Source organism: Acanthochromis polyacanthus, chromosome 7 (genome assembly GCF_021347895.1).
Source record: "Acanthochromis polyacanthus isolate Apoly-LR-REF ecotype Palm Island chromosome 7, KAUST_Apoly_ChrSc, whole genome shotgun sequence".
Classification (NCBI taxonomy): domain Eukaryota; kingdom Metazoa; phylum Chordata; class Actinopteri; family Pomacentridae; genus Acanthochromis; species Acanthochromis polyacanthus.
Window position 1 is genome coordinate 26,079,539 of NC_067119.1, and position 22,462 is coordinate 26,102,000.

The following is a 22,462-nucleotide window of genomic DNA, read 5'->3' on the forward strand; positions in this document are numbered from 1 at the left end:
GATACTGATACTACTGCTGATACTACTTCTATGACTCTAACAGCTACTTATACTACTACTTCTGATTGTACTTTTCGTATTACCGGCTATTGCTTGTACAGCTATCCTACAGCTACTATTAATCGGCTAGTATTTGGTTGTCCAGCTGTTAGCTTGTGTTAGTGTTTTGCTAGTGGCTAACTAGTTAGCGCTCATAGACTCTCAACAAGATTTAATAATGAAAAAAGAGCCAAAAATTATTCTTACCTGTGGAAAATTATTCCAAGTTTCCTTGTCTTGGTCGTCCGACGTAGTGTGCAACTATATGCAGCACAATGAGCTGGAATTCTTCTTGTTTTAGTTTTCGTGCCATTGACATCAATAGAAAACACTGAAACTTTGCCCCCACTAGCTTAGTGTCTCCGTAGGCACGCCATTCAGAGGGGCATGTCGCATCTACTCTTCATATCTATGCCGGGCCCTTTTGCAGCAGGAAGAGTCACATTTGCCACGGTTACGTGGAGTTTTTCGGAATTAACTCATTCGGAATTAAAGATCTGTTCTTCGAGTATACATGGAAATATTAATTCCGAATTACGGTTTCCATGGACCGCACGTTTTTCCCCTTCCTGAAGTCCGCTGTAACGCTTGGGCATTGGAAAGGATTCTGATTGGACAGTGAGTATCTGTGTTTACCAAAAGAAAACAAACTCCATTTGCCCGCATTTCTTTTCCCCAACAACACGGAGGAACAACTAATAAGCACACTTTTCTTTTTTTTGTTTAAAGTTATTTTTTTGGCTTTATTTGATAGGTGAAGCAGAGACTGGCAGGAAACGGGGGAGAAGACATGTAGCAAAAGGCCGCGAACAGGAATTGAACCCGGGCTGCTGTGTCAGGGACCAGCCCAAAAATATAGTTTACCCACACAACCAACTGAGCTACACAGACACTCTCCCTCTTGGTTTTTATTGTCATTTTGAAACAGCAACTCGACAAAGGTGCAAGTCGCTACGTCATCGCTATGTGAGGAACCAAGCACGCGCAGAATGACTGGAATTAACTAAAGCGGAATTAACTGTATACATGAATAGAACGTACACAGGAATTAGTTCATTCGGAATTAACATCGGAATACACCAGGTAGTTTAATCGGACTGAAGTTTATTCAGAATGAACTTTTAAATTCGGAATTAAGTGCTTACAAGGAAATTTTAAAGCGGAATTAACGTTTCTACTTTTCATTTTCAGAATGAAAGAGGACTAACAAGTCGCATGTAAACCCACTGATTATGATTCAGCTTTCACTCCCGCAGAGGTGCCAACCAATCTGTGGGTTGGTGGCAGTGTGAATCAGGAGTGTTGCAACTCCCACTCCCACACTTTGAGACTGATAATGTGTCTTTTGGATTTCAGGTAAGTGTGACTATCAAGGCTTGAGTGAAAATGCAAGGACATTTAAGAGAAAGAGCACAATACTCCATTTAAAACAACGTGCTTGTAGTGATATGGATAGACACAAAGGAATACTTGTGCCTGTGAACTTTATCTTTTTTTTCAGGAATCTCCCCACAGAATTTACTGTTTGACATGATTTTCCAAACAAGCTGTAACTGTAGCAACTTCTGGGGTTTCTGCTCTGTAGCTGAAGTCATGCTTTAATTCAGCAAGTGAATAAACATTGTCCCTACAGAGATCAATAGGGCTTTGTTATTGTAATATTAGAGCTAGAATTGCCATCATTTATGTAAGCAATCACATTTAGACATTAGGGGTGTGTTCATGCTCTAAGGAGCACAGTGTGCATGTATGTGTGGTTAGTGGTCCTATTTAGGTGTCAGGTGGATTGAATGTGTCCTTTAGGGCAGGCTAACGGTGTTAAACTGCAGGGCTGCAGCAGGGCAAGCTGCAAGAGCATGACTGATCTATTGAGAGGAGCATCAGTGTGAATGCAGTCGTGGCTCCAATCAATATTGCCTTATTTGTTTGTGTGCACGCAAGTGTAAAATTGTGTGTTGTCTCTCTCCCTCTCTCTGTCTCTCTTTCAAGTTGTGTAAGTTAGGGCCTCACATTTAGGGAGCGACAGTCAAGAGCCGAGAGCGACGAGGGGTGGAATGGAGAGATAGTTGGCATTTCAATCCCACAGAGAGGCAAGTAAGGAGGGTATTCATAGAGTGATCTTGCCTTCATTCACAAATACAAAAGCCACTTGCTCTTTCCAAGGTGACAAAGAGGCCAGCTCATTCTTTTGCATTTACCTGCTTAGCATCGGGATCGTGTTCCTCTGGTTTTATTCAGTCACCATTATCAAGTGGCCTCTCCTGTACCTCTTCAAGACTGAAGCTTTGAATGAGGATGAGCAGTCAGGGTGTTATAGCTGCTGCCAGGGGAACCTTTAGTTTTTGCATCTAGTGCGAGGAGAACCCAATCCACATCACAGGTCCCAACCCAGAACACTGGGTAGGGTGGCCAAGAGAGACAACAGGCAAGCTTAACTAAAGGCTTTCTTGCGGCCACTCTTCAACCATAAATTGGATTAGTGCAAACACACATTACACACATGAATTTGTGCTACATGACACTATTTTCTCTCATTTACTGTAACACCAACCCAGGGCTTCAATTAAGTCTTCCCGAATGTGGAGAATTTCAAGGACTTAAATGAATTCTTTGCTTTTGCCTGAGGCCCGTGTCTAACAGAGACTCATTCCTTGTAAGTAACATGAATTCACATGTTCAGATGAGGTAATTTAAAACAATGGCCTTTTCACAGTTGCAGAACACTAGCATGAGGCACTTTGTTCCAGGATAAACCCAATTATTGATCACAGACTTCTGATTTGTTCTAACATACTTATGATTACAGTGCAAAAGGGCATACATACCAGCAAGCATGAGCTATTCTGAATGTCAGGGAGGAGATTCACTTAACTGTATTTTTTTAAAAATAAGAATACTTTCATTTAGTTCCTGTTTTGCTGTGTACTTACTTTCTCCAAATGTTTTATCTAAAAGCTCACCTGTGGTCACTACACAGTTTTATACTTAATCCTTACAGCTCTGTTCAAAAATCACTGATTTAAATGTACTTGACGGATGTAAATTAATGTAAAGTCTGACTTGTGTGTCAGTTTTTAATCACAATGTATGAATGAACCTAAGGTGGAATCACTACAATGTCGCTGTCTAGTCTATTTCCACATAGACAATGTTAAACACACAAAGTGACAAAGTGCAGTGTTCTTTCAGCTGAAATGCAAGAAATAAATTCATCCTGCACATATAAAGAGGAAAGAAAAGCCTGTAAAAACTTTGGAATTGATTGGATTCCTGCATTATTTGGTTTTGGGTGATTTGATTTTCATTTATTAAGTCACAATATAGAGAAATACAATGTTTTTAGGCTATTAGCACACAAAGGGTTTAACACACACATTAAGCATCGGCAGTGCTGGTGAAAAAAATAAGTGAACTCTTGGATTTAATAACCTCTTTCGTCAGCAATGACTACGTTTATATGCAGCCAATAACCCTTTCATAACCGGAATATTAGCAATAACCCGGTTGCATACGGCCATGTCAACAACATGTCAACAACAAAAACCCGAATATGCTCATATTCCGGTTTTTAAAAACCCGAATAAGACCCCTGGGTTACTCCTTTTCTAACCCCAATATCTTGTAATATAAACGCGCATCGGAATATCCCCATAGAAAGAAACATTAATTTGCGTTCTGTGCATGTTTCATCCGAAAGAAATCTTGGTCTTTTGAGTACGGCAGCTGCTTGTATGCTGCGTCTGGCGCGCGACCCACCGGAAATACACAAGGAGAGGTAAACAGACATGGCGAAACCCACACACGGCAGCACAGCGCCACACTTTTGGAGCGAGGAGGAAACAGACTACTTTACTAGCATTGTGAAAGACATGATTATAATGTCTTTCATTGACGGCAGAAAGTATCGGGATACCGACATCTACAAGAAGGCGGCTGGAAAGTCATAACGTTGTCTGTGTGTCCCGGTTTGGATGGGAATATCCCAATTGATTATGCTGATCATGTAAACAGGAGTAACTCTGTCTGTTTAGGCATGTAAACGGGTTATTACAAATGTTTCAGAAACCGGAATATTGACGTTAACCCGAATATTAATGGCATATAAACGTAGTCAATGACCTCAAATGAGAACTTTCGGTAAAAGTGGATGAGCTATGCACAATGCTCGGTAGGAATTTTATTCCTTCCAGGAATGCAGTTTTCTTTGTTTGACGTGATTCTGCAGCAGATTTACTTAAATGTTTTGTGTCATTGTCCTTCTACATCAAAAAAACCATTAAGCTTGAGTGTTACAGTCGTACCGATGTTATAATGTACTCTAAAAAAAACTTCTTGTATGAACGGAATGTTACTCCACAAATAGCTTTCTTTCAGCACTACGCCATCTTAATGGTTCAATTGAGTCAGCATAATTTATTGGGGTTAAAGCAACTTATTTCCAAGGGTTAGGTTCAACTTAATTTAATTAGGTCTGGTCAACTTATTTTATGGCATTGAAAAGAACACAAAATTACACTAGGAAATAAAGTTGATCCAATCCAGGTAAATAAAGCTTATCCAAAAGAATAGTTATTTTATTTAGCATTTATTTAACCAGGTTAGTCCCATTGAGATCAGAGATCTCCTTTACAAGGGAGACCTGGCCAAGAGGGCAGCAGCATAGTCACATTAAAAACAGTAAACAGTAGATAAAATTAACAACATTAAAACTTGCTCACATACACTCAACAAAAATATAAACGCAGCACTTTTGTTTTTGCTCCCATTTTTTATGAGATGAACTCAAAGATCTAAAACTTTTTTCACATACACAATATCACCATTTCTCTCAAATATTGTTCACAAATCTGTCTAAACCTGTGATAGTGAGCACTTCTCCTTTGCTGAGATAATCCATCCCACCTCACAGGTGTGCCATATCAAGATGCTGATTAGACACCATGATTAGTGCACAGGTGTGCCACTCTGAAAGGTGTGGATCAGCATATATGACAGCGTGTACCAGTTCCTACCAATATCCAGCAACTTCGCACAGCCAATGAAGAGGAGTGGACCCCCCTCAATAAAACAAAACTGTACATTTCAGAGTGACCTTTTATTGTGGGCAGTCTAAGGCACACCTGTGCACTAATCATGGTGTCTAATCAGCATCTTGATATGGCACACCTGTGGGGTGGGATGGATTATCTCAGCAAAGGAGAAGTGCTCACTATCACAGGTTTAGACAGATTTGTGAACAATATTTGAGAGAAATGGTGATATTGTGTATGTGCAAAAAGTTTTAGATCTTTGGGTTCATCTCATAAAAAATGGGAGCAAAAACAAAAGTGTTGCGTTTATATTTTTGTTGAGTGTATAACACTTGCACACAGACCAGGTAAACTGTAATGATTTCACCAGAACTTTAAAATCATTCAGTGTCACAAGGGCTTGAAGTTTAAGTTCAGATTGTAATTTATTCCAAGCATCAGGTGCAGAGAACCTAAATGCTTTCTTGCCCAGCTCAGATCTTACTTTGGGGATGACAAACTGCAGAGTATCCATAGATCGGAGATTGTGACTTCCATGTTTCCTTGTTAAAGGACAAGACAAATAGAAAGGAACAATACCCAGAATAGTTCTGTAAATAAACACATAGTACCAATTACTGAGCACTTAAAGGTGTCCAATTAACTTTAGAATAGAGCTCACAATGGTGAGTAAGGGGACCACATCTGATTATGAATGTCAGCACCCCATGGCAAACGCTATCCAGCATGCTAAGACAACTAGCAGGAGCCTTCATATACAACACATCTCCATAGTCAATAACAGGCAAAAAGGTTGTTTCTGCCAATTTCTGTTTCGCAAAAAAGGAAAAGCAAGACTTGTTTCTGTAATAAAATCCTAATAAGAGTTTCAGTTTTTTCACCGTACTACTGAATGTGCTCTTTAAAAGACAAACGGTCGTCAATAAAATATCCTAGATATTTAAAAGTAGATACCAACTCTATTTGTTGACCGTTTCTTGTAAAAATGTTTCCAGACAATGCTGATCGGGCAGTTAAATGCTGAAAGACTGCCATTTAATCATATGAAAATAATTTCCACGATTTAATTAAGTTTATCTAAATAATAGGTTTAAAGTGTGAACATAAGATACCCCGATGAATTCAGGAATTATTGTCCAGTTCCAGTGACAGCAAAGCAACTAAAGCTCATGATGCTTCCTCTGCTGCACTTCATCTTTGGGATGACATTTTTATATTGATATGCAACATACTTTTATTCCATGAGACATATTGTGTGTTCTTTGGGAAATTCAGTCTTTCATCAGTCCACAAAATATTTTCCCAGCAGCACTGTTAAGTGTCAGTGTGCTCTTTTGCAAATTTCAGGCCTGCAATACTAAAATTTTGCCGACCAGGTGCTTTTTCTGATGTGATACCATGGACATAACGCTCCATGCAGCCATGCAGGATTATTAGCATATGGAAGACTTATTAACTAAGATGTTAACCAGCTCCAGTGGTTGCTTTTCTCTGGGCTTCTTTTATACCTCATTGACAGTCTGCATTGCGTTTTTGCAGTCATATTAGCTGAGTGACCACTTCAAGGCAGAATAGACACAGTAGTAAATCCCCTCCATTTATAGCCAATCTAACTGTGGACTGATGAATATATAAACTCTATGAGGTTATTTTGTAACCCTTTCCATTTAAATTCAAGTCATCAATTCTTAATTATCTGTCTTCTCAGATCTGTTTTTTTGTGAGGCATGTTTCACATTAACTGATGCTTCTTCAGAATCGCAAATGTTTGAGTGTTTTTTTTATTATTTTTTTTAATTAAGTGGCTCTAGCTCAAACCTTCAGTCTTTTCTTCATTGATTGGACTCTGGCTTTGCTAACTCCTGTTTCTGCATTAGCTTTTGTTTATGGCATTAGCCTCAGGATTAATATACATTTTCAGATTTACACTGTGAAAGTTTAAATGATAAATTCAGTATGGACAAGAACAATACAACAATTGAAAAATGTGGTATTTATACAAGGAATTTAAATGATGGTACCAGAAAACAGATTCAATAAATCAAAAACAATTCAGAACACCTTTTGTCATTTTCTTTCCCATCGTCAAATTATACCTCAACAGCAAAAACAAAACAAAACAAAACAAAAAAAACAAGGTCATAAAGAAGGGTGTATATGGCGCTTCTTAGCTGCTTTGTCATTGCATAAATAATTGCAGTCAGTTTCCAACAGGCATGTTTTAGACACTGAGACACATCAAGGACCTCTAATATTCAGAAAAGACTATCTGCATCTTCTCTTAGATCAGTTGTTGAAATTATCCTTCTTAGTTACAATACCAGAAGACCAGTGACTCAGTTATGCAGAAATTCTACATTTACACCTTAGTTCTATCTCCTACAAACACACAAGTAGACCACTGTTGCAGTAGATGTGCTACCCAGATGACAGCCCCATTATGTGAAAGGCTCAGCGCTGTAGAGCACAAGACAGTCAAAGGTAGCATCCTGTCAGTCAGTCAGTGTTGCAGTGAGATGCCAGGGCTGGGAAATGACAGTTGGTGAACTCTGGAAAAGACATGCTGAAACCTGAACCAGGCCCCAGGAGAGCAGCCCGCAGAAAAAAAAACAGGTGCCCTGAATGAGGCGCCACTGACCATGGTTTAGGGGGTGACTATCACCCCCAGTCCTCCTCATTATGCAATGTCACCAAGCTCATGAGCCAGTGGCCCCTCAGGAATAGCTGTGAGCTGTCAGGACACAGTGTTCTGATGAAATAGCACCATCTTAGCAACTATGTGAGCTCCACTACCAACACAGTGGCATTGACTAACCTTTTTAAAATTTTAAAGCATTTTGAGGCCAGTTTTTTATATCTTGTCAAAAAAGGGTGTGCTGCTACTGAAGCCCATTTTAGCATATTAGCTTAACGCAACTTATATTCAAGCAGAAATAGCAGCAAACAGCAGTCCAACAGGCCAAGGTGGCACAACAATGTGCAGTCAGCCGCTTGGTTGTTTTCTAGCATCTGATGGAGAAGAAAGGCCAAATGTCAAGGCTGGGAACACACAGAGGGGATCTCCCCGCCCTGTGCTAGATGGCCTCTCACCTCATCCACGTCACCGTAATACAAACAGCACACAACCTTACTGAAACATTGAGTGGCTATGAGAGAACTATTTCTGAGAATGATGAGGACCATCTATTATTGGCGTAGTGGTTTGACCTTGCACCTGTTCGGTGTGGCATTAATGGAATGGGGGCTAGTTGTTCATATGAGCGCCTGTCTCTGCACCCCTGTCCCTTTCTCTCATATATTTATATTTTGCCAAGTGCACTCATGTGTTACAGTGTGTGTCTTTAAATGCATGTGCAAGGTTTTCGGTGCCTCTTTACTCACTCATATGTGTGGTCTTGTGAGTGAAATTTGTGTGTGTACTGTATGTGTGTGGTTGCTCCCCTATCGGTAAAGCTTCACCCCCCCTACAGGGACAATGCAATCAAACGTCACCACAGGAACCTGATATAATGATCGCTGTGGAGTGTGCTAATTAACACTGAATAGAGCTCATAAGCGCGGCCCCTTTGCCAACAAATCAGCCAACAGCACAGCATACAGGCATTTGTCAACGAGCTGAGCAGTGACAGGGTCACACACTCGGCACAAAATCCAGCTCTTTCCGAGGAAAGCACACGGATACCTACAGACACATGTGCAGCACATTGAAAATACATGCTCCCTTATTATGGGTGTAAACAGCATGACAAGGCACAAGACTTTGAGGGAATCATGTCCTTATTCAAGTGCCCTTCGGCTGTTTTCACTCCCTGCTGCAGTAAACAGTATCATTATTTATATCACCATTGCCTATGAGGGTGTGTGCATACACTGAGAAAGCACAACACTAGCTGTTAGTCGCACACAAATTCAAACACACACTCGTACACAACCGCTGGTCTCCTTTGAGATGTCAGCGATCTGCTCACGGTTTGGTGGAGCCATTGTTCAGAAAGGCTCATATTCTTTAACGGGGGGCCTTTTGTTGTTGTAAACAGCATGAATTTTTAATCCAGCCCAAGATTCTGGGCTGGTAATGAATGTGTCTCGGCAGCCAGCCTCTCTGGGGAGGGAGGCCCCTGGCTCCTGTTGCTAAGTTTCAGCAATGCCTAAGTTCTGGAGGAATCGGCCTGTTACGCCCCAACAATCTAGCACATACACAAACACACACCCTTATAAATATGGGCATGTGGGCACACATATGTACACACAACTGCTGTCGTGTACATAGACCGATACTTATTTGGGCACACAAACACTACTTATCTAAATACACAACGCCCTTTAACAATATACAGACAGAACTTGAACTTGTGAGGACAAATGCGCTCTGTATAATGTATACAGTGCAATACTTATATTAGTGAAAAAAATACATGTAGGGCTACAGATGCTTGCAAAAATATACACTGAAACTCACCGGATCGGTCATTTGCAGAGGTGGCAACATTTTTCAATTAACTCACTCTCTTTCTATTAAGTCTCTTCCTCTTTGGCCAAGCTGATTTCAGGAGAGGTTCTATGTCCTCCCTTTTCCAGCTTGCTTTTTTTCTCCTCAGAGGATCCATATCTTCGATTCTGCACCAGAGGCTGTCACTCATTTTATTAGTCTAAAGCTTGCTCGTTCAATAGTGTCAATTCCAAGCCTCAGACATTGACCTGAAGGAGTTCCTGCTCAACACCCAGCCCCAAATCAGCTGCTTCCTCCACAAGAAATGTTTCTCCATCATCATCTTCAGCATCCTCATTTTACCGACAGTAATCAACGGATGCACTGCAACTCATGCCAAACAGCTTTCCTCTGACCCCACAGCCCCAGCTCACAGAATAAGGCATCTGCTTAGTTGCATCCTCCAGTGATGTTGAAAATGTGCTTAGATTGTGCGTACGAACAGTGTGCAAGTTTTGACAAAAGCATGAGCATAGTTAAAAGCTAAAGATCTACAGTGGAGTTTCTCAATTATGCCTTACTCTCTTTCTGAAACATTAACCAAGTCTTAGAGTTTAGAGAGAAACAGTAGTTGTGTGATCTTCTGTCTCAAAATAGACCTGCTCCCTCTGGAGCCTCTCCTGTCATTGCAAAAAGCTTCAATAAAACTGAGAGATGTATACTATATGTCAAAGGGTTAAATCAAAGTGTTGCTTTTTTAAGTAAAAAAGCTGTGGAATTCTCTCCCGTCCTCGTTTTTTTTTCTGTCTTCCCCTCCCAAAGCGATTAAATTGCTGATTGATTTTTGTATCTCAGCTCGATTCTTTGCCCCTCGCTCTCCATCTCTCGCCATTGATCCTCACAAGGCTGCTGACTCCAAAGTCAGAGGACCCATCCTCTCTGGCCTCCGGAAATGAACTTGTTAGATGGGCTGTGCGATTTATTGCTCATGAGGCCGGGGTGTCTCTGTGTGAATGTGTGAGAGTCTATAGGGGCTGAATTTGTGAGTGTGTGAGCCAGCGCTGCTTTCACAGGGTTTGGAATTTATTGCATGTCTGCATTTCTCTGCGCACGAGTGCATGTGCGCGTCTCTGTGAGGGAGCAAAGTGCTGAATTTATACTAGTGTGAATGCATGTGTATGGATATTATTCATGGGTGACAATGTTACATCTTATGCTAATAGTTGTTTTCTGATTTTAATAAATCTTCAACGTGATAAATCTTGTTTTTTTATGTAAAGTTTAGTATCTGCTTAACTTTCTAACATTCTGCCAGATTCTGTAAAGCAGGCTGGGGTAGCAGTTTACTACCCAATATATGGAATTATGAATCATGTTGAGATTTTGTTTGGCAGTTTTCTGCTGAGGTAGGATGTTGAAAGCTCTTCCTCGTATTCCTAGGTGTGCTGCTCACTGATCTACCCCATCTACCTGCCTGTGGCGTCAGACACGGCCCTGTCCTCTACTGCAGCCTCCACTGACATATTGATTGGGTTCCATTTAAAAGCCCTGTTCTCCCACCGTTATTTACTCCAATAGTAAATCTTTACAATGCCGTAAAAGACTGTTTTACACACTTGGGTTATACAATCTCCCTGCTGCAGGAGCCAGACAGGCGTGTGTCAGAGGAGAGGAGAGGGAAGGAGAGGAGAGGAGAGGAGAGGAGAGGAGAGGAGAGGAGAGGAGAGGAGAGGAGAGGAGAGGAGAGGAAAGGAGAGGAGAGGAGAGGAGAGGAGAGGAGAGGAGAGGAGAGGAGAGGAGAGGAGAGGAGAGGCTCAACACCTCATCTTTCCCTTGAGGCAGATGCAGTGCAATGGCACCAGAAAGGGCCTTGGCACTACTTTAAAGGATGCTCCAAGAGAATGAGCTGCCTGCTCTGCCTCAACTTCATTCTCCTCTCTACAGTGTGCTTTGGCACTTCTCCATCCTTTTGTTTTAAGCTGCTGATTTTTTCTTTTTTTTTCTTCTTTTTTGTACTAGCTACTATGGCATTAACTTAGAGAGCAGTGCCAGGTAGTGCTAGTGGTTTATAGTTCCGCAGAAAGTCTTCTTGCATAACCAGACCTCAAATCAAAGCAATGTCTTGTGTTATCCAACTAAATTAAGGCGTTTTGTGTGATGGGATTTTTTTTTTTATTAATGATGATTAATTTGAGTGTCTGCCACAGCTAATAAGTATGGAAATTAAAAGCTATCGACAAACAGCACTGCATGAAAGGGCTGAGTTATTAGCATTAGGACACATGTGCCAGGTAGAGTGAAGAAGTTATGCACGAGCCTTGACTCATGAATTTGAGAGGTCACTATGCATCATTGTAAATCACTCAGCTTGGATATAGCCGAGGTCTTTATTTCATTAGAGGACATATGCTGCGCTTGTTCCCACAGCCTGTCTTCATTGCTACCCCAGGCCTTCAGCCTTGCCCAGACGTAGTCTAGTCCACATGGCCAAGTCACACCACCAGTAATAATTACTTAATTTAGGAGCAGGGAGGCGGGCCATGCTTGGCGTTTATTGGTGTTGATGCCGAGCAGACTTCAAAAAGCCACTAGGCCCATAATTTATCTCCCTCCGTGGACCCTGAGTGTTTCAGGAACAGAGTGAGGAAGACATAGAGAGTAAATGAGTGTGAGAGAGGGGAAGAGAGAGAGTATGTCTTTCAGTGGGTGTTTAATACTGCTTGGCTGTTGACTTTGGTGTACTTATTCTTTGATGTCAGTAACACGATCATCAAGGATCCTTTCCCCAACCCCCTGCAGTAGTTTTGCACCGGCAGCCGCACATTCCCCCTCACAAACTCATCCAAGTTGAACTTGGCTATCCAAATCATCTGCTGCTGGTAGTGCTCACATGGGATACCCAAGCTGAAAGTGTACACTCGAAAGAAAAAAAAAGATCATTTGGAATAAACAATAAATAATTCAGCAGAGTGGTTAAATAAGTAATAGTGTGATATCTATTTCTTTGGTGGCGCTATTGCCTTGCTTTATTTATTAATGGGCTTAATAGACACCATGTCTTGCCATGAAAAGCAAAGTCTAAAAAGCCTATGGTGAGTCTCTTGAACTGAGTCCTTAAGGGAAAGAGAAAGTTATGGCTTCGTTCATCTTGTCTGTCTCTCCATATGCTTTTTTGTGTGTCTCTGTGAAGTGGTGAGACATAGAGCACAGTCTAGACTTTTTTTATTTTGTGGGGGATATGTGGGGTGAGGGTCAAAGAGTGACATGAGCCAGCTGTGGAATCCTGATCACACTGGCTCCCCCAATTCTTTCCCTCCTTTACTTCACACACATACAACCATACTCCCATCCCCAGATCTCCAGTAATAACCATGAGATGGTCCAAAAATACCCTCCCCCACTGCATCCAGATGAGGATATCCGCCCTTCTCTGGGGAGATAGAATGTCTCTCTCCATATCTGGCAACCATGACCACAAATTAAGTCAGGGCTTCTGTGAAATATTCCCTTCGTGTGGCTCTGGGTTTAAGAGCACCCAGAAGGATAAGAGAAACTTCTCAGACTTGAAATAAGCATATGTGTGAACACTTTTCAATTCACAATTAGGTAAGATACAACAGCCTTCTCGAACTCTCTCTAACTGGAGGGCTTACTGTCTCTGAGCCACCCAGCTTTGACTCACAAAGTCGGGATAAGAACATTGGGATGAATCCAGTTCACTACACAGTACACCTCTAAGCTGAGCAGATATAAGTAAAACTCTGTTACTGTAGCTGCAGTTATGCAGCTAATGGCTTTTACTGTATCATGTTCATGTTTTGTTGTTTAAAAACCTGATTAAATTGAGCAAATTGAAAACCAATTCATTCGAAGTTAGCACCAAACCACAAAAAGTGACTCCATCATTACCACCTCTGTTAACTTCCTGTAATTCCTGGGTTAATAAAGGTGGAACGATGCAACTGGCAGTGAACAGAGGTGGGTGGCCTTAATGGTGTGTTGTTCAAGTGTTGACACCTTCTAATATACTCACAAATGTGTGCTTTAGTGCCCAGTCAACAACTTGTTAATATACGGCCATAACACTCTGCTGCAGAGGAAGACTGGGGCAGTGGAGGTGTGGAGCAGAGCTGAGGAGTGTAAGCGTTTTAGCAGATATGGACAAGAACACGCCGTCATTCTGAAACATGGCTGGCCGCAACCAGGGGCTGTAAATCAAGGAGCGGCAGAATTTCAACACCGGCTGCAGTGTGACCATGCACCTGCACATATTCGGCAGTCTGTCACTGCGACACTGCAGTATTCTGTCAAAATAAACACTACAAATACCTTTAAGGAGAAATATATTAGGTATTAATTATTGCCACTTCTCCACTCTCTCCAAACTGCTGCTGCAGTTTCTGGTAACTGCACATAAATCTGTGTGTGCAGGTAGATTCACACACGCAAGGACACACATCCCTTTACTTTAGAGATGGGTGAAGAGAGGATTAAAAATTACAGCCAGGTCTGCCCCCTCTGGCCCGTAGCCACTGGAGAAGAGGATGCCTCTCGCCTCCCATTTCCCCTGGACCACAGGAGGCCCATCTCCACACAACCACTGACCCATCTGTCCCGCATGGCTAACTGGGCTCCTGTGTATTCACCACAGCACAGAAACAGTGAGGGGAGGGAGGGGTGAGGGGGCCTACAACATCTGGGAACCATCAAGCCAAAAGAGCCTTAGATCCTGAGATTCCAGTCTCCGACCCCTCTCCTCTTCTCACCCCCACCCCTCCTGCCCCCTCCTCTCATCCCCTCCACCACCACCTTTCCTCTCCATCTGTCTCCCTCCTTCTCCCTTCTCCTCTCCAGCCCCTCCCCTCCTCCTCTTCCTCTCCTCCTCTCGTCCTGGCTGCCCATCATTTCCATGTCTCTTCGGCAGTGGGCCTAATCCAAACAGATTGTCTAACTGTTTCAAAAACATACTCCCTTTCTCAGCCCCCTCTGCTCCCCCTCTCTGTCCTGCGTTCATCCCCGGGAACAGACACTCTCTTTCATGGCGGAGGAGGTGCTGGTGTCAGTCTGGCCTAGGTTAGCAGGTTACTGCTCCACGGAACCATTTCAGGAGGAATGAGCAAGGCAGGCCCCAAAGCACTTTGACAGATCCCCATTTAATACTCAATCCTGACACATTACACAGCATCCGACCTCTCCTCCCCCTCCAGCTCCCCCCTTAAGCCTGTGTAGGAATGACTACAGCTGGCCACATAGGCATACTGTGTGTGTGTGGCTCAAAGCCCATTGTTTCAGGCATATTGTCCAACTCTGTGCCACCTTATTCCACAGGCTAGTGCTAGGCCAGGGAGAGCCTTCGGTAGGGGGGGTGAGGGAACCCCAGCAGGGTGCTTGGGAGCAGAGAGGCATCCCAGGAGACCACCAGGCCTCCCACTGGGTTGCCTGCCTACATCAGAGGCTCCCCCTGACACTGCCTGCTGAACTCCTGCATACTGTGTTTTGTTTAGAAGGAAGCTCTGTCCCTATTTACCATAATTGAATTAAAAGGATTAACATGGTTCCAGTGTTGCTCACATCTGTGTTCTCTATGATTCCACCTCTTTCTCTCTGTCTTGAGTTCTTGAGGAGGGAGGGGGACTGGAGATTTGTAGCTACTTAGAAAACATTTTGTGTGAAATAAATGCAAGATTTTACATAATTAAAACCTGTTTTACAATGTGTAACAAAAAAAAACCTTAAAATCATCCTACTTATAGCTGAGTAAAATGTGTTATTTACAGTCAGAAAAAAAAAACAAAATAGCATATAGAGGATGCTGTAAAAATATGGTGGACCTAGCAGGAGGATTCTCTGTGTTGATTTTTGCTCACTCATGTCGCTGCTATTCCAATTGGATTGTGACTGAGGGTCATAGGGGCAGTGGCCTGCAGATCAGAGGCTGGATTAATTGTTGACACTCTCCCAGTCCAAACAGAACCCTCACTACCCCCATTACACACACACATACTCACACACTCACACACACCCTCCCAACTACACTGAGGCCCTGACAGACACTTTGATTTATGTCTAGCCACCAACAAAAAAAGAGAACAAAATCAATTGGCTATTACCGCACTTAGCACTGGGCTGTCACCACCTGGGAGTAGGGTGTTGAAAATAAAAGACAGAGTCCATACAACACTTCCATACCACTCCATATACTCATTCCCAGAGGGGAGACACAGATCAGTGCTCAATCTCCATATACACAGTCTCCAAACTGACTGTCTGTAACACTTGTGCTCAGGGCAGTGGTAGCCCAGAGGTCAGAGGGGCTGGCTTGAGACTGAAGTGTCGATGGTTGGAATTGCCAGACAGACTGGAAAACTGTGGGTGGAGAAAGCAACAGCCACTGCCACAACACCCCTGAGCAAGGTTCCAACTTCCATCTGGCCAACAGAAGTGTACTGTGGTTGGACTGGGAGGTTTGCAGGTCTGACTGCTTGTAACTCTGTCAGTATGAAGTGCAGTGCTGGTGAAATAGATCAGATTCTGCATGACACAAGTGCAGTAGCGGATTTTTTGCTGATTGCTGGTTGTGAGTAAACTTAATCAGAAACATGCGCCACCCCAGTGCAATCTGTCTGCACACTTTGACCTCAAACAGCCTCATCTGTCTCAAGTTGTCCTTTGTTTCTCTCATTTTTTCACTCGTTTAACAGTTTAGATCACACATATCACCACTGAAGACACCAAAACTAGGGTACTCTTTTGCAAATCAGTCCCATTCCCAGGCACAGTGCAATACCGTTAGTGATGATTAGGCTGGCTGAGATTCTTCTTGTTACTGTACCCCTTCACCTTCCACTGACCCCTTTGTCCTACGCTCAAAATTGTCCAGCTGTATTTAGGTCTTTTTATTCCCAATGGAAGCTATTCCAGGCATGTATCATGCAAGCAATAGAGGATTATTTTTGTGCTCAGGCTTTAGGGGGTGGGGTGTAAGGATGTAGGGAGTTGCAGCATGGAAAGGGCAGGGACATATGATTTAGGGACCCATGATGCTGCAGGACTCAGAGAGAGAAGTTTTTAGACTGTGGTGTAATACAGATACAGTCGAGGGCTGTAGGGAACACAGATTGTGATGAGAAACAGGCTAAAAGGAGGAAAAGTAAGAAGGTAAAACCATACACCTATTGGGTTTCCCTTTAAAAAGGTTGTGCCAAATGAAGTGCAGTTGTCAGTGAAATGGGCGACATTGCATCCTTCAACCCCACCTCCACCCTCCACCAACCCCCAATCGGCTTGTTCCTCCCCAGCACAGGAACCATGTCTGACCCAACAACTGTGCGTCTGCCAAGTGGAATGCAGGACAGGGTCAGTAGCTGAGGCCTCATGGCCTCCAAGGGACTATTCTGAGAGCAGGAGCTCATCTCTGTTCTAACCCTATACTGGCGTCTTGTGACTGTGGTTAAAAATGGCCCTATGTGCTCACTGATTCTAAAACACAATCGCTCTCTCTCTCCCTCTCATGTATACGTGAGCGTCCGCGCGCACACACACACACACACACACAGAGACACACACAGACACAAATTCACAAGACCTCGCTTGGGAACTGCATAGTGGAAACTATTGGGTAGGAAGCCACAGAAGCTCTGTGTGCTCTTTTGTTCTGTAAATTAATCTTATTTTACATTTCCGCAGCTTTGTCCATATAATCAAATGTCCACTGCATCAGGTAGAATGATCAGTAAAGTATGATAATAACTTACATACTTGTAATTAAGCTCAATCAGCATATGTTAAGTGCTGTCAAGATAGCTATACATTAGATCCATGCAGACACATCCGCACTACAAACATACAGTGTCACAGTTTAAAAAAACATGCTCAAACATGAGGTGCCATTACAAAGTGCAAATCATCTTTGTGTCCATCTGCAGTTCCAAGTTCCAGCCCGCTGACCATACGCAGTAATCACAGTGTATTTAGCTTTATCTTTAGAGAGCTGGCATGCGTGAGTCCTCTTTACGACACTGTAAACTTTAACTGCCTGGGTCTTAGTGCTTTAACTCTAGTCCAGCCACCCAAGGGAACCAGGGAGCTTATGGGATTGAATGGGAGAAAGTCACCATCGTACATCTCGGCAGCAGCAGCAGCAGGACGGCAAATATAATAGCCAGCTGTCCTGACACTGCCATGTAGTCATTAAGATCAAGTAATTTTAATGGCAGAGCAGCATGATGAAAAAAATGATATTCATACATGTTGACAATAAGGTAGGTGTACATTAATTTGAAATATACCGTACATATGATAGTAAGCCACAGAGAGTCATATGGTTAAAACAAACATTTGTTATTGTATTTAAACAGTTGTAGAGAAGTCACCCAACCTAATCTATGTATCCGGCATGAATCAAAGATCATTTCTCAATTTAGTTTCTATTTCATTCAGTGAATGAAACTTATGGATAAACTGATGTCCAATCCCCTAAACCGACAGCATACTTCCTCTCCAGCTTCACTTGGCTTTTATCTCCAAATCTGCATGTGATGTAGAGGCTTCTTGCTGTTAAATCATCTATTTCATGAGTTGCTGGCACTATGAGGGAAAAAAAAAATCTCAAGGAGGCTATTAAAGCCTGGCTGTGTTAATGCAGTCACCCATTAAAAATCCCCAGGGAGCTGATAAAGTGGACTCATACACTTTAAGCATCTGAACACATACCAAAAGGCTCACAGAAAAATATTCATTCACACATAAAACATGCAGACACAGACATGTGTACACACATCATTTGCTTCATAAACATATGACATCATGTCAAGTGACATCATTTGCAAATGCATGGACATAAACAAAACCCAGAACAATGATAGAGTGCACATCTACAGTAGTTGTGCAACACAGACCCTGAGAGACACCTGTTGTGACGCTCAGATTGCCAAAGCCCCAAGATAGTCGGTCATCTTGGGTGCTTGCTCACGTGAGCTCCTGTGGGGTTGGGACAGAGCAGTCTTCTGGTGCAATACAAACAGGACTTTTATAGGCATGTTTACGAGCAGGTTGTCGTAGTCCCCCATTTTAGGGCAGGCTGGGTTGAGCTAGTCTGAGTTGAGGTGGGCAGGGGAGGCAGGCAAGGATTGATGGGAGGCAGGACAGCACAACCCAGTCTGGACGTCTGGGTCATATACCATGGCCTCTGCTCTCTCTGGTTTCAGCTCAGGTTGCTGTTTCATGTGGGCTCTCCTACAGGGGGACGCTAACTGTCAACATAGCTCCTCTGTGAATGGTATAGGTCAGTGCACACATGTGGTTGTAGGGTTTCTCGTTGGTGCTCACAATGGATCATGTAGAGAAAGCACCCCACTGTGAAAATGAACGCTATAAATAAGAGTTAAACGTGCTGCTCCTCAAAAATGTGATCCCAGTCAAACAGAGTTGACCTTAATGTTGTCACATCAAGGTTTTACATTTAAGGACAGGATGAACTTTTAGCCAACGAATGGTTGCTTTCTAAGCTTCTGTGTTGTGTAGTATTACCACAACTGTGCTAAAGGCCAGATGAGGCCCTGACCCCGTGGGCCAAGGAATCATTATGGGCTCATAAAGGGCCCCGTGCCAAGCCTCTACTCAATAAGCCTGGATCCACATGAAGCCAATGCAGCTGATTAATTAGTCAAGCAATCAATGAGCTGCGCCTTCCATCCACTGATTTCCTCTAGTATTTTGCCCAGGTACTGCAGCAATTACTACACATGTACAAAAAATGCATGCACGCACCCACAGGCGCACACACACACACACACACACACACACACACACACACACACACACACACACACACACACACACACACACACACACACACACACACACACACGCACACTGTATGAAGGAAAGAATTCATACAGAGTCACAAATACACACACAAGCCATCACACACTTGCCTACAAAATGATAATGAGATACAAAACAAAGAAAAACACTTTGAATTGGGGATAAGAGGCGACGAAGGGAAAAAAAGCTGTGGGAATAAGTAAGAAAGTTCTCACCTTCAAAGCAGTGAGAGCAGGCTGGCTGTCAGTCAGGAGAGGGAGGTGCCATTTGAAGGATCAGTCATCCTTGACAGTGCTGTCATGGAGAGCCTTAATTAGCCAGGATTACTTCCTCACTTAATGAAGCATGCGCTTTTTCGTCTCGGCCCGAATACCACTCTCCCCTCTCCCTATTTTCTTCCCTCAGGTTTTCTCCTCTGTCTATCTCCCTCACTCATTCTCTGCAGCTCTTTCCTGCTCTCTGTGCTTCTCTCCAGGCAGACTGCTCAAATCGCTCTTCATATTGGAGACTTCTCACATCCTGTATCATAGATGCTCTGTCACTTCTACTAACCCTGGTGGGTGTGTATTCATTCCCCCTTCTACTTACTCTCCTTTCTTGCTCGTGCACCCTCGGTTCCTGCTAAACTGCAGCTAACAGTCTGGCTGTTTTTCTCAATTAGTCCTCAATGACCACCTTCGAACCAGACCTTCTGCTTATCTGGTTGTCTACTTGATTGGCAGACCAGCACACAGTTTTAAAAAAGTTACTGAATTAACTCTGTTGTTCTTCCAAAAACCACAATGGCTCATGTAAGATATCGTTAGAATGAATGTGGAAAGACAGTGTTAGTAGAATTTTTGAGATTTATGCTCTGTCACACATTTCTATTCAACTGTTGACTGTATTCTAACTAATAAAGCACAAATCCATTCAAAAATTTTACATCGAATAGTTGGGTAAGACAGTAAGGATAGGATGAGAAGGGAGAGGAGAGCGGCTGGTGATATAGAGGATTGACTAATAAAGAAGTGAGAAGATGAGCAGAGTATGAAGAGAGGAGGAGGGGAGGAGGAGGAGTGAAGGTGAGGTATAGGCTTGAAGGAGCAAGGAGAGCAATTTGCCGCCACAGCGCACACAATGTCCCCTCCATGCCTGTGGGCCATGTGAAGACTGCTCCTTCAATTACACTTCACACTGGTCAGGGAGCAAGAGAGACACGTAGACGGAGAAGGTAAGAGATGAAGAGGGAGACAGAGACAAATAGAGGCTCACAGATCTCAACGTATATGTTAGGGATGCTTTACGAAAAGGCAGAAAGGCTCAAACAATCATCAGTAAGGTAATAGGTTTACTGTTTAGTTGGTAAAATATACTTGTTATACACCTGCAAAACCTTCTAAGGCAGGAATTTGAAGTTTGCATAAGAGATTGCTGTTTCTCTTTCCTACCAACAAGAAACAGTTTCTTTTAGCGATGGCTGTGACATTTCCTAACCTTACAGTAAAAGTAGGGGGGAAAAAACAACAAGAAAACATCGATCTCCAATCATTCTGCTTAGCTAATGCTTAGTTTGGGGGACTTTGGCAAGATCTCTGGCATTGCACTTCCGTCTTGTTTGGGGACTTCCAGGAGACAGATCAGAGGCTAAAATATCCATTTACGGATTGAGCTCTTAAAACAAAACAAAAAAAGTACATTTCCTGCAATGCTCTGATAGTGGTCTTTCGTTACACTCCTTTCCACTGAAAATGTGTAATTTCAAAGGTCAGCCATAATAGCATCATCTGGACTATTTTCAAAGGACATTATGCAGCTGACTTAGTAGTAAAGCAGCAAATTAGCAGATCTTCATGTATAAAATCAATGGAGACAATGTTTAGGACGGTATTTGGGATGTTCTACACAAATTTATCCCCAAGTTACGCAAAAGAATGTTTGGCTACACATGATCAATCAGAATCAGAATCACAATCACAATCACAATCACAATCACTTTATTAATCCCTGAAGGGAAATTCAGTTGACAGGGTTCTTATCTGTTTAATTTTGAATTGAATAGCTTGACTGCTGATGGCAAGAAAGATTTCCTAAATCTTTCGGTCTTGCAGCGCAGGGATAGGAGCCGTCCACTAATGTTTCGTTGTTCATTGAGGCAGATGTGAAGTGGATGATCCACTTCAACTGCACCTCTACAGCATTTTCCATAAGAGACTAAAGGCTGGTGGTGAGTGAGACATCTAGTCCACATCGGACAGGACAACAGGCACAAAGGAACCTCCAGCGGGTTGCTGTCAGCGCAGCCAGATGATGTGATAGAGGGACCACAGTGTAGCAGCGAACATGGCTAAAAGATATGAAATCAACAGAGTGGCTGAGTGAGGGTGACAGGAGGGCATGTTCTAATATGGGCCACAGTCAAGATGGAGGCTCGCTCCCACTTCTACCACCCCCTCCTCAATACATCTCCTCTCAAACATGCCCACCAGGCATGGGCTGGCTGCTGGAGAGAAGGCGGAGGAGGAGGGAGGTAGAGGGCTGCAGGGATTGAGGGATGGAGGTAGAGGTTTGGGAGTGTCGGGGCGGAGGTGGAGGGGCGAGGGGTGCCTGTATCAATCCGTCACAGGCTGACAGCTGACTCCTGTGCTCGCCATGGCCACGGGCAACTGACCAGAACCAGGCCGGAGCTAGCCAGCTGTTTGTGTGCACGCATGTGTATGTGTGTGTGTCTTTCAACTCTGAAACCCCCACCCCCGAAACACAGACACACACACATATATATGTCTCATCTTCCATCCAGTAGTAGCCATATCCTTCTCGCCATCTCTCTGCCTCTCTCGCTTTCCCTGCCTGTCCATGACATCTTACAAGTCAATCAATCAGTTTCAGCGAGCTGGCATGAGAGCACTGCATTTATACAGAGCACACCCTGCCTGTCATACTTGCTGAAGTATTTTTATTTAAACTGACCTTCAAACCAATCCACTTTTCTCCCTCTGTAACGCCTCAGGTATGTGCAACAACATAAGAGAGTCTTCAGAGGGAAAGGAATGGCAGAGAGCAACATCTGGTGTCTTTCAGTTCCACCCTCAGCGGCTTTCACCTGAGCTCCTGGTATTTGAAAACCTCTGTCTCTGGTATGCCCTCAGAAAATAAAGCG

At 43.1% G+C, this 22,462-nt stretch overlaps 1 long non-coding RNA gene across 1 annotated transcript in view; it reads right to left on the reverse strand.

Annotated features, from left to right (window-relative positions):
- Positions 1-19,851, reverse strand: part of LOC127534831 (uncharacterized) — a 78,643-nt gene extending 58,792 nt beyond the window's left edge. Inside the window, exon 1 of the long non-coding RNA XR_007943407.1 lies at positions 19,539-19,851. This is a non-coding gene — a long non-coding RNA (uncharacterized LOC127534831). The remainder of the gene's footprint in view (positions 1-19,538) is intronic.
- Positions 19,852-22,462: the final 2,611 nt, after the last annotated feature.